General features: G+C 36.0%; 1 protein-coding gene across 4 annotated transcripts in view; it reads left to right on the top strand.

Moving 5' to 3' along the window:
• Positions 1–5,469: 5,469 nt before the first annotated feature.
• The window catches only part of LOC126201612 (transmembrane protein 121B-like), a 34,966-nt gene continuing 27,611 nt past the window's right edge, over positions 5,470–12,824 (top strand). For 2 of the 4 annotated variants that reach the window (XR_007540188.1, XM_049936800.1), the window contains exon 1: positions 5,470–5,694. The gene's annotated coding sequence lies outside the window, so the exon portion shown is untranslated. Of the gene's footprint in view, positions 5,695–5,783; positions 6,034–12,824 lie in introns of all 4 variants that reach the window. The other 2 variants (XM_049936799.1, XM_049936798.1) reach the window with 2 other exon arrangements.

Genomic DNA, 12,824 nt, shown 5'->3' with positions numbered 1-12,824 from the left:
GTTAAAATTTATTAAAAAACTGAAACAACGATCGACCATAAGTGTCGACAAGGACATTAATTATGAATGTGCGGTAAGGCGCAGATAAATGTAGAAAAAACATCATTCACTTTTTTTGTACATGATTTTGTTTCTCTCTCTCATATGTAGAAGGATGGTTAAGATATAATGCTCGAAGTATAATAGAGAAGGCTTAACAGCAGAATTAAGAATTTTTATTGAAGTGAAGTGGAACCAATTTGGGAGGATTTTCTTCAATTTTTGAGATGCAGTGGTGTCCTTGGAGTCGGCTGCCTGCATCTACTTTGAAATCTAAGAATGGAAGTCCTAATAGCACAATTTCATACACACGGATCATTTACTAATAATGCATTTGTAATATATTTTAAATTTTTTCCGTTTATATTTTTTATTTATTATAATACAAAGCCAATCTTGATTGTCACACATGCAGCGTCATTAAAAAAATATCAAAAAGCATGACCAAGATAAATACGAAAATAGATTTAACAAGGACATTTGCATGCCTATTATTAACATTAGTGATGCATGAGATTGATGAAATGCATGTTATGGTGCAGAATAGTAGAACCAATACAGTCCACTACGACATAAAAGAAAAATAATTATGAAAAATAAACTATAAAATGATATTCCATGACAATTACGCATGGATCTCCTAACTCTATACATATTTCTCATAGGCTTTGTATCTAACTGAATGGAAAAACTTGTGTTTCTGTTATAAGGACTTTTATTTCAGTATAATCACCAAGAATTGTGCAAAGACGTTTCTGATCCCACTGAACGATTGTTCATGAAAGCTGGTCCATGCTGAACACTTGATGCCTGCATGAATGATAACCCAGCTGATTCAATGTGGCTTGTATCAGTCAAGATGTGTAACTCATTGAATGGGTCCTATACGTCTACTTAGTACCATCCAGTAACCACCGACATCACCTGTTACCTGTCAATGGGTCCACTTCATATTTTTCTTTAACAAACGTATTTCAGATTCTTTTGTAAATGAACAATGACATCAACATCTAATCACTTTGTGATGTATGGATGAACAATTGTTTACCTGTATCTCTTACATGAATGCTAAATTCAAAGCCAAAAGTATGGAAGTAACAAGGTTCATGACTCTAAAATAAATATTATTACCTTAGCTGTAACCTTCTTTCACTTACGTGAGCTAGACAAATCAATTCAATATACTTCTATGTATGTATCTAATGTTATATGTATTGAACAATAGAACCAAGAAATGGAAAAATGACACTATTTATATAATAGAATATTTAATCATCTTTGAACATATTTATGTGCAGTCAGCGCCATCATATAAAACGTATATACATTTGTAGTTTCAACATTACATTATTTCAACATTACATTATTCTTTTATGTAAGTAACTGCTGTAGGAAAGTACATTATTATACAAACTGAATACTTTTACAGACCTAACACAGTATGCCACAATGAACCAACATATTATATTAATATCTTTGTGTCTATATGATTTGTAAATAACTGTAATAATCAGGAACTTCATTTCTGTATTGTGTTACATTAACATGGCACAGTGAGTCAACATAACACACTGGTAGCTTCATAAAATAGTACAATGTATAGTTTTGTATACTCCTATCTCAAAATACCAAGTCATCTATTGTACATTCGTGAATACAAATGAACTGTAAAAATAATTGGGTGTGTGCACCAAGTGATGATACGGTAAATAGCATCGTCCAGCGCAAAAAGAACCGTGCCTACAACATTAAAGGGGACTGAAAAACAGGACAACATACAAGAAAGCATATACAGCTCAACTGAGTCTCAGATAATGTTATAAGTATTTGTAAAAATGTGTAAACTCTATTATGGTATTTCGTTCAGATTTTGTGTGCAAAATAATTGCTGAACCTTGGTCACCTTCCAGTAACACACTCTTCCTGTGGGCTCTTTTTCTATCTGAACTGCTAGCATAAGATGGTTTTGTTATAATATTTGACAATGTTTTACTTAATATTATCGTTATTCCTTGTCCAGACTTCGATTTTTAAATGTTTCTGTGACCTTTTTTAATGACAAGCATTAAGTTAAGATGGACAGTACAGTACTAATATGATGATGGTCTTCATCGGCTGCCATTGCTGCAGCCTTGAATGCACCTCATGGTAAATTAAAGAACCTACATCTAATTGAAATTCATATTACGAAGCCCAACACTTTTTAAAGAATCACTGGAATGAAAAAGAAAATACTGGCCTTGAAATAGTGATATTTCTTTTCACAGACATGCATTGCTGTTAGCAATGAGCCAATAGCCATTGATTATGCTGATTTTTGTCTCAGCTCCCATAATTTAGATAACGCCGCTTTTTCTTTTTGCTAGTAACCTGATACATTCAACCTTTAACATTCATTTCAAGAGAAAAAGGAATTCTATTGTACACATAAGATATGCACATAAAATCCGGTGTAAGACGAAATATAAATAATAAATAATGGCAGAAATTGCTCAAATTTTAGCGGTATATTCTCTAGGCATTTATCTAGAAGTGCCATCTTGCCGTTTTCAAAATATTTATCCATTATTGATAACTTGACAAAAAATGGTTTTTGGATACCAAAACCGAGCTGCAGATTCGAAGGCGGCTATACAAAAGCAAATGGCCATAATTTTTACAATCTATTCCTAAGTTTCCGATCTCGAACAACCAAGAAAATTTTCTTGGTATCTTTATCCGTTTCTGAGATTCAGAGGTCCAAAGTTACTCTACTTGTACATGTAAAATAGCGCCCACAAAATCATGTGGGATCTCACCCACTCGTGTAATATAGGGTGCCTAGGAAGCTGTTTTCTCAGATAGCTGAACAATTCAAGTGGAGCTTATTAATGGAGTGTATCGCAATAAGTTAAATTGAGAATACTTATCTTTCGTTTCTACATGATGGGTCACAAGCAGCTGGCTACATGCAAATAATCAATGTCCTTCCATATAGACAATTTTCGTGTAAGCAACTGATATGAGGCACAAGTCTCAGATAAACAGTTCTCGTCTTCTAGTGCAGCTCTTCTAGTGCATCTTCTATTGCGTGTTCTGCTGTGGCTCTACTTTTGTAGCTGAAGCTATCTGGCATGGCACTTATATTCTCTTCAGATAGAAGCTGGTCCTATTGTTCTACGGTCCTAGTCAGCATACTATTAGGTGACGTCATCTCACAGCCTTGTTTGTGATTATGTTCCTTGCCAATGTGCTGGTGCATGATGTTACGCCAGAACAAATATGGTACAAAGCAAGCAACACAACACAGAGAAATATGCCGTACAGTGTTCTTTTATCTTCAGAATGGTTCTGGGAACCCCATCTTGTAGTACTGAAACACATGCAAAATTTTTGTGCACTTAAAATTCGGCTTGAGATGTAAAATTAGTTTTCTGTTATTTCAGTTTCACACACATAAACTATCAAAATTTTGCAGACCCATAACATCCTTTTCAAATGAGTGTCATGTTCTGCTGTAGCCAGGAAAAGAAGGGAACCAGCGGAAAAATGCTTCTATCGGAGCTCAAAAAAGGCGAATATGCTCCTGCTTAAAAAAATATTCTGGCTGAAAAGTGGGATACCACTTCTACCTTCTCCAGCATCCTTAAAAGTTTTCCCAAAAACTTTGGCATGTGAACATATTCGCCATTTTTACACTGAGAGAGAAGGAAACAGTGGCAGTGGAAAAGAGAAGGAAAAGTAATAAATACTGGAAGACTGGAAGATAGTGGACAGTGGTTGTGATACAGAGGAGCAAAAGAGACAATGGTAGTGTGAGAGAAAGAGGAACACAATGTCAGTGGAACAGTTGAAACTGACAGAACAATGTTAGGAAGCTAATGAAGAAGACATGCCAGTCGGAAAGGAATAAAGGAAGTGAAAAGTCGAAGTGGGTGAGAGCCAGTGATGATGAGAGACAGAGTCTATGACAATGACAACGAGGAAGAGAGAGATGGTGATAGTGAGAAGAGACAGCAGCAGTGGGAAGGAATGAATGAGACAGTGTTAGTAAGAGAGAGTAGGAGGAAGACTGTGGCAATCAGAGGAGACAGTAGCAGTAGGACAGAACAAAGGAGACTGTGGCTGTGAGACAAGAAACAGTGACAGTTAGAGACACATAAAGAGATAATGACAATGAGTTGAGCTGAGTGAGTGAGTGAGAATGGGCAAGTGGGAGTGGATGGGTATGGACAACTTACAGTGATAGAGTAGTGGGTGAGAGCGAGTTGTAATTAGGGGAGCTTATAGGTGTGAGAGCTCAGTTGCATGTTAAAAAGAACGCAAATATGTTCGCATGCCAGAATTTTTGGAAAATTTTTTAAAGGTGTTGAGGAAGGTAGAACGAGGCAGATGGCACGCCACTTTTCAGTCAGTCTATTACTAAACAGGGGCACATTCGCCTTCTTTGTGCTGCAATAGGAGCATTTTTCTCCTAATTATAACTGTTTAAATTTGCCTTTAAAAAGATCTCCATGGAGTTGTTTTATATTATTGTCAACCTATTGCGGAAGTATCTGCGAGCATCAAGTGGAAGATGATTAGCAGCTCATTCACTACTTAGTATCCTATGATAATCACATATGTCTCGTGCATTGTAATTATGCATCTCTTTATTCATTATGCTTTGTCCATCATTCTTTTTTACAAACATAATACTGGTAAGGATACATAATGAATAAAGTCAGTAAATTATAATTTTTGAAGTAGTCTCTACAGGACTGGCTTTTGGTTGCATTAGCAGTTATTCTAACTGCTCTGTTTTGAAGCCTGACTACACATAGACTGTAGGTGATGTTTTAACCGAATAAAACGAGACGTGTATAATGAATAAAAAATGCATTTTAGTAGCTGCATAGACAGTACCAGTATTAATAAAATATTGGTATAACAGTCACTGATGTTATTTCAGAATTACAGTTCAGTATAACCGTCTAGTTAGACTGTGATCAGTACTCTAAAGAGATGATACGACTTAGCACATTTACGCCGCTCGAACCTCTTCAAGTCAGTCACAATTACAAAGTAATTTCATACTTGAAAATGTTTTTAGAACAGTGCGTACTATTATATTGTAGAGATCATGTCAGTCGCATTCCTGTCGCGCAGTCTCTTGTCAGCTGCGGACATTAGTAACAAGTCAACAGTTACGCTGAAAGCATACGCAAAAAAGATTTACAGAATTATTGCACTGGCAAAGAAAGAAACTGCCAGCTACACCTAAACAATACAATTTATTACAATGTTGGCTACCTAATAATTTTAAGTGCACTCTTAGTTTCATAGTAGCCTAGAATATCACACTTTTCCATTGTCATGTTGTAGGTCATGTAGGACAGAATATTAAATGACCCAACAAAGATATAGTACTGCACAAATATTCTAAACGCAAATGCTTCACAAACACGTGATTTATGATTTCACCCGTCGATTAGATAACAGCAGGTGTTTCCACATAATGAGCTGTGACTCACTCGAAGTCCAAGCGTGTTTGAAGTTCATTGGACGAAGCGAAACACTGTTTGTTGTGGAACATCATAAGTGACAGAGAGGTGGCCACAGAAAGGTCAGCTGTATCAGGAGCATGAAGGCCACCCAAAACAAAATGTTGTAAAACGTCGTTCAGCATCGAAAATAGTAAGTGGATGGCGATATTTCATTCGAAAGACTGGTTTTAGCAACATATATTTTGTTATTACTTTTACATTACGGTGACACTTTTGCAGCGAGCAGGACATCTGTAGCTGCATGGCAAGTGGCGTGTGTGCTGCAGCTGTAGCGAATCACGAAATACCAGAGCAATCAAACTGTGGCGGTAGTCATTTTCAGGAAGTATGATAATTGCGACAACACCAGCATGTACTTGTTACGAATTTTGAAAGCAGACTACCATAACATATTACGATCTGGTGGCTCTCCAACAATCTATTTTGAAAAATGCTACTATTATGTTGTAACATCTACATGTAACAGTAGGTATACCGCACATAGTAGTAGCTGTGGTATTATAGTTAATTACTCCACGGATCATTTTTATGATGTATGTTTTACCTTGCTAGAAGGAGAAAGCATAAAACAGAGGTACAGATTAGAAATACCGGGTGAACCCAAACTCCACAGAGAAACTTTGAGGTTGTTCGAGGATACCATACAAGAATTTTTGGATAAGGAGCCCATGGTCTTCAGCAGCTTGTTACAGAGCAATAGTGATTATTCAGTTTTGTATCACAACTACCTTTTTTCTGTGAAAATACTTTCAATAAATTGAAAACCCTGTAATATGCTATTACGAAAATGTACAACACAACACAAAGAGTAATGCACAAACCCGCAAATTCTAAAGTGCTGTGATATCGCTGCTGTCACTGCAGAAATATCTTGGCATAGTGTCGTGGTGGTGCATACATGTCTACCAGCCGTTCATCGGTAAACCTATCTACACTGCTGTGTACCACTGTTAAGGTGCAACCAACATAGGCAGGAAAACAAACCTGAGATAACTGAGCAATACTCACAATACTCAGTGCAACTCTAGAACGAAGAGTAAAGTGGGCATTAATGTTGTCAATAGCAAGTGCCATGAGTGAATGGAACAAGTTCATTCCCAAACAAGACATACAGTGCATATCATAGACATTGGCATGGTTGTTCAGTATTTTCAGTACAATAAAATGGTAACGGGGGCAAAAAAGCAAATGAAATGCAATAACTGTAGTGAGCTGCTGAAGACTGTGGGTCCCATATTTCAAAATACTCGGAAGATATCTCGGAACAAAATTTGAAAGTTTGTATATGCTTGACATTATGCCACTCTAGGTGTGGTGTAGATTGATGTGAAAATAGAAGTAACAGTCTTCATAATGCCATGAGTGCTTTAGTAGATCATTTATTCAGACTACTAGCCTTGGCAAAACTATGTTGTCATCTTTAGATCTCGTGCAGTATGCTCCAAAGCATCTCATTCATGTGCACAATAATTTGTGTCACGTAATAGACATTCCAGGAACACGGATGCCATATTATATTGGCATGTCAAAGGTAAAACAAGAGTATCATACACATTGCACTGAATATACTTGCTCATGCTTGCTTTAAAGCCAGGTAAAGACTGTAAATGAGCCTGAATTTGTGTATTCAATGCACTGTGTATGATATTTTATATATTGATTGTTTTACCTTTGATATGCCGGTATAATGTATCGTGTGTTCTTGGAATGTCTGTTTATTATGTGACACAAATTATTATACACGAGATGCTTTGAAGTGAAGTGTAGTGAGCAAGATCCAAAGATGCCAACATATTTTTGCTGAAACTGGCAATCTGAATAAATGCTCTACTAAAGTGACTGTGTAATTTTGAAGCTTGTTCCTTCTATTTTCTCCCGAAAGTTTGTTGGTGGTGTACTGGTTCATCCTGTATATACAAACATGCTTAATGAGTCTCCCAGCATTTGCCTCAGATGATTTAACAAAATCTAAATCAGTATAGCTGCACAAAGCATCAACCTTCATCCATCTAAATGTTGAGGTCTTAATAAATAGACTGTCTACTTCGGTTTATACCTAGTGTACATTGATGCTCTATTATCACGGAATACTTTGCCTTGCTGGAAGAAAACGAAATGTCCCATAATTCCTGGGACGTAATAAATTCCTATGGTAGTGCCCTTGTAGACTGCTCTGGTTTTAAATTAAATGTCTTTTTATTTGGGTTACTTCTGTGCTGTGTTCTCTCAGGTCCTCATACACAAGTGTCATTGTCAAACACATTTAATTTTAATGTAAATTATTAAATAGTGTATCTAAAAACAAAGATGATGTGACTTACCAAACGAAGCGCTGGCAGGTCGATACACACACAAACAAACACACAAAATTCTAGCTTCTGCAACCAACGGTTGCTTCGTCAGGAAAGAGGGAAGGAGAGGGAAAGATGAAAGGATGTGGGTTTTAAGGGAGAGGGTAAGGAGTCATTCCAATCCCGGGAGTGGACTCTCCTTCCCTCTTTCCTGACGAAGCAACCGTTGGTTGCGAAAGCTAGAATTTTGTGTGGTTGTTTGTGTTAGTTTGTGTGTCTATCGACCTGCCAGCGCTTCGTTTGGTAAGTCACATCATCTTTGTTTTTAGATATATTTTTCCCACGTGGAATGTTTCCCTCTATTATATTCATATTTATTAAATAGTGTGATGAAGATGGTCAGCAGAAAATGGATTGACACTTAACTGTGAATAAACACACTAGACACATTTTGGAGATGTTACTCTTGCAGAAGCAGTATTTTACTGTGAGAAGCTGACTCAATAATCAGCGTAGACAAACACTGTAAGTGGTGAAAAGATCTGTTGAGAATACCATTTTCAGAATTTTGTGTAGAAACTGTACTGACACTGGAGTACAAAAAGCTTAGTTACTTTATATAAGTTCACTCCACTAGGTTCTATGTTGTTATTTTTTAGGGAAACACTGCATTCATAATGTTTGTTCTGAGCAAAGAAAAGGGCTGTCAGAACAGTCTGCAGTTTAAGTTTATGGACTTTGTGCAGAGTGTTGTTCAAACTTCTTCGAATTAAGTCTGTCATTCCTGTAGATGTACTTCCTCGTGTGATTTGTGGTTAATGATGTTCGGACTCATTCATAACGGGCTACCATATTCATCAGTGAAGCAATGGTTAGCACATTGGACTCTCATTTGGCAGGACGATGGTTCAAACCCACATCGGGCCATCCTAATGTAGGTTTTCTGTGATTTCCCTAAATCGCTTCAGGCAAGTGCCGGGAAGCTCTTTTGAAACAGCATGGCCGATTTCCTTCTCCATCATTCCCTAATCTGAACTTGTGCTCCGTCTCTAATGACCTCTTTGTTGATGGGACATTAAACACTAATCTCCACCTTTTTTCACCAGTGAACACTAGACATAATTCCTTCCATTAATTTACACAGAATCACATTATTTGTTGCATATACTAAAATTTTATTTTTATGTTTCTATAGTCTTCTTTTTTTGGTTTTGAAATTTTTTATCAGCTTTCTGTGAACTGTATGATGATGACTTCTTCCATGATTAAGTAGCTTTCACTCACATAGTAGCATGGAACCGGAAGGATTAAATTAAAAGTAACTGGATAGGTGAGAGCTAATATAACAATAAAAACAATCAAGGGATATTTTCTCCAAAATGTTATTGCTGATGATATTCAGTAGTCTCTAGGTACAGGTAATTCAAAAATTACTTTATTTTCATTGCTGGTTTAGCCAATGAAACTAATTTTTCCTCTTTTTCTTTTAACTATCCAACACAGCATTTAGTTTTTTTCTCTTTATAATTGAAATTAAAGTATTATAGTAAAATACTACTGGAGGGATAAAAAAAAATCTATTGTTAAGCAGCAGTGTGAGGAAACATGTTTAATAGTTAATGGAATGTGCAAGCTTTTGGAGCCAGTGGCTCCTTCTTATGGCAGATGGGTTGAAAGGGAGATGAAGGGAAAGGACTGATGAGGTTTAGGAAAAGGGAAGAATTATGGAAAATTCGGCCTGGAGAGACTTACTGGACAGAATGAGAGGGAAAGATTGATATTACAGTAATATATTAGTATAATACTAATTAACTAACTTAGTAATATATTTGTTTTCTGTATGTATTCATTCATAAATGAATTTTGGAACTTCATAACAATAATACTTTTAATTTCATACAGTTTTTTTAAAGTTACTCTGTTTTTGTTAGTTTGTAGCCAGCTTTCAAATTCATAGTTATTTGTTTATGCATGGAAAAAAGATACTTTTCAACTGAGATTGGGATGAATAGGCTACGTTTACAATAAAAATTAGAAACATTGTAAACATAATACTCAGAATGTAGTCAGAAGATACTCTTTTACGTTCAATTAAGACTGTTATTATTTTAGCTCACGCCATATGGTAGTGTGTTGAGAAAAGTTTTTCCAATACTCCATGGTCCTTTTTTGTGTTTTGGCCACTCTAGTACAAAGAATAGTCAAGAGACATCTGTTCCTTGATTGTGACAACCTGTTGGGGTTAATTTAGAAGGTATTTGTCCTCGTGTACTCATTTAGATGGTTTTTCATTATTACCAACTGGCAGCAATTCGTATTTTATTTCAGTGATGTATCTTTTAAAGGAATTAGTGGTGGTTAAGTTGGTATAGTGAGTTCATAACGCTACAATTTTTCTTTGACCAGTAGCATCACTATTAGCATTTTTTAAAAGTGGAAGTTTCAGTGACAGACTGCTCTGTGGACCAACCTAAAGTCAGTGTTTGGTTGATGCGTGATAGTTTAACCATGAGCTGCTGAAATGTGTTCAACAATCTTGTTTTCCTTTAGTACACATTGTGATGCCTATAGTTACATTTATGTACTTGCTGGAAAAAAAGAAAAAAACAGTAAAAATCTAGATCAAGGCCAGTGGTGTACTTACATGTTTTGCGCAGCAATGTTGTCAATCCTTGCCATATGGTTCAACTGGTATGAAGGGGGTGTGCAAACTGATGGTTGTTTGCAGCATGTGAGAGAGCAGGCAGCAGACAATGTATTGTGAAGCAAAAGGTGAAGGAATGTTGTCACATTCTCAATTGAAGCTGTACTAATAGGTCCCAACCAAGGTTACAAATTTCATTGCTACTTGTAGGAATACATGGCCGCTTTCCTTACTCCTCGTTGGTTACATGAAACTGTGATCCCACTGGCAATGCAAAACTGACATGTTGCCAATCTATGAGCACCAGAGAAACTTTGCTTCAACTGATGGGTGCCCAATCTAGACTTTAATCAAAATCCCTTTTTTCACGCTGGTCTGATATTTTTAAGTTTTAATGTATTTGACGGTGTTAATAATTAAAAAAATGTACCCACTCAAAACAACCGTATTTCCACAGAGGTCTCAGTACTTCTATAATTAAAATACAAATGGTTGTACGACATCACAGTACTGTAGTAATTGCGTTGAAAGATAGCTGCCTTATTGATAATATAACTGGTTGATAAGTTGAATCCTGTTCTTCACTACTTCCACTTAACTGTACATGCATACAATTGCTTTCATCTGTCAAAGAAAAACACTCTTTCACTCCAACAGAGAGGTCAGCTGAACCTATCTATACTGTATGTTGGTTTTGTTCTGTGACATAATTATGTTACGCATGTGATGTCATGTACAAACAGGAAGACAACAGAACAGTGACAATTTTATTTGCATCTGTACTATTTTTTATAATGTAAGTTGTGAACTATAGTTTAAGTTGAAAGGTGGCAAGTTTGATTGTGATTTGGTAAAGTAGTATTGATAGTTTCAGTTAATCCCAGCAGTTACTTAGCATGGTGTTGCAGTGGCAGGATTCTGGATTTGCATTCTGTAGGATTGTAACTCAAATCTGTGCTTGGTAATTCATATTTAAGTTTACAACGAGTTCTGTTTTGAAAGTGCTGCGATGGTTCCTTTGAAAAGGACACGCCAAGTTTCCTTCCTCTATCCTTTCTCAAATTGAGGTTGTGCATCATCTGCCAGAATAATAATCTTCAATTGTGTGTAATAAATTTACTGTCTTGGACGTCGTCATTGTTTGTTCATTTGCAATAACATCATACCATAAATGCAGTGAAAATATATGATTGGCGTATTCTGTACTGTTATACAAATATTTACTGCCACTAATATAGTTCAGTACAAAAAACAAATACAAATGGAGTTCAGAAACATTTGAATGAATAAACATCTTTTAATTAACAACTCATTTCAACTTGCCCTTAAGAATGGGGGTGCTTTATATTATTTGACAACCAATAGTAGAATTATCTTCCAACAGCACCTTTATCTGCATCCATACTCTGGAGACCAATATAGAAGTGCATGGCAGAGGGTATTTACCATTGTATTAGTTATTAGGCTTCTGTCCATACCTGTGAGAAAAATACATAGGGATTTGTGGTATATATCTAAGATACATCACTTAAAATGGGTTCTTGAAACTTTGTAAGTTGGCTTTCTAGGGATAGTTTCTGCCTATCTTCAAGCATATGCCAGTTCAGTTTCTTTAGCATCTCCATGACACTCTTCCACGAGTCAAACAAAACTGTGACAATTCATGCTACCCTTGTTTGTACATATTCCATATCCCCTATGAATCCTATGTGGCATGAGTCCCACACACTTGAGCAATATTCTAGGTCGTGTTACACAAATTTTTTGTAGACTGATTGCATTCTGTAGTATTCTGCTAATGAATTAAAGTCTGTCATCTGCTTTACCCGCAACTGAGCCTATATGGTCATTCCATTTTGTATTCATACAAAGTCTTACACCCATGAATTTATATTGGTTTAGTTCATGTGAGTATTTTAGTTTGATTGAGTGTCACGATGAATATTCAATAATTCGATAGTCTTTGGAATTATATCTAAATTTGAAACCTTCTGGAACAAAATTGCAAGTTAATTTTCACAGTTTCTTGAAGTTAATCTATTTGGTTGAAATTCATTGAATGCTTTCTCCACTGTAATCTGATTCACTTATGCCATGATGCGTACCATAATGAGTGAATATTAATACTGTGTCATACCATACTGTGATGTTTTGGAAATTAAAGGCTAGGCAGGTCATTCACATGAGCCATGTACAGAAAATATCTTAATATAGCTCCCAAGGCTACTCTATTTTTGAATTTAGAAAGCCAGAATGTGTATTAGTTATGACCATTTGCCCTTGGACAGTTAAGATTTTGATGGTATCAGTATTCGATAGTAATTA

Source organism: Schistocerca nitens, chromosome 1 (genome assembly GCF_023898315.1).
Source record: "Schistocerca nitens isolate TAMUIC-IGC-003100 chromosome 1, iqSchNite1.1, whole genome shotgun sequence".
Lineage (NCBI taxonomy): Eukaryota > Metazoa > Arthropoda > Insecta > Orthoptera > Acrididae > Schistocerca > Schistocerca nitens.
This window is presented reverse-complemented; position numbering and strand designations above follow the sequence as displayed.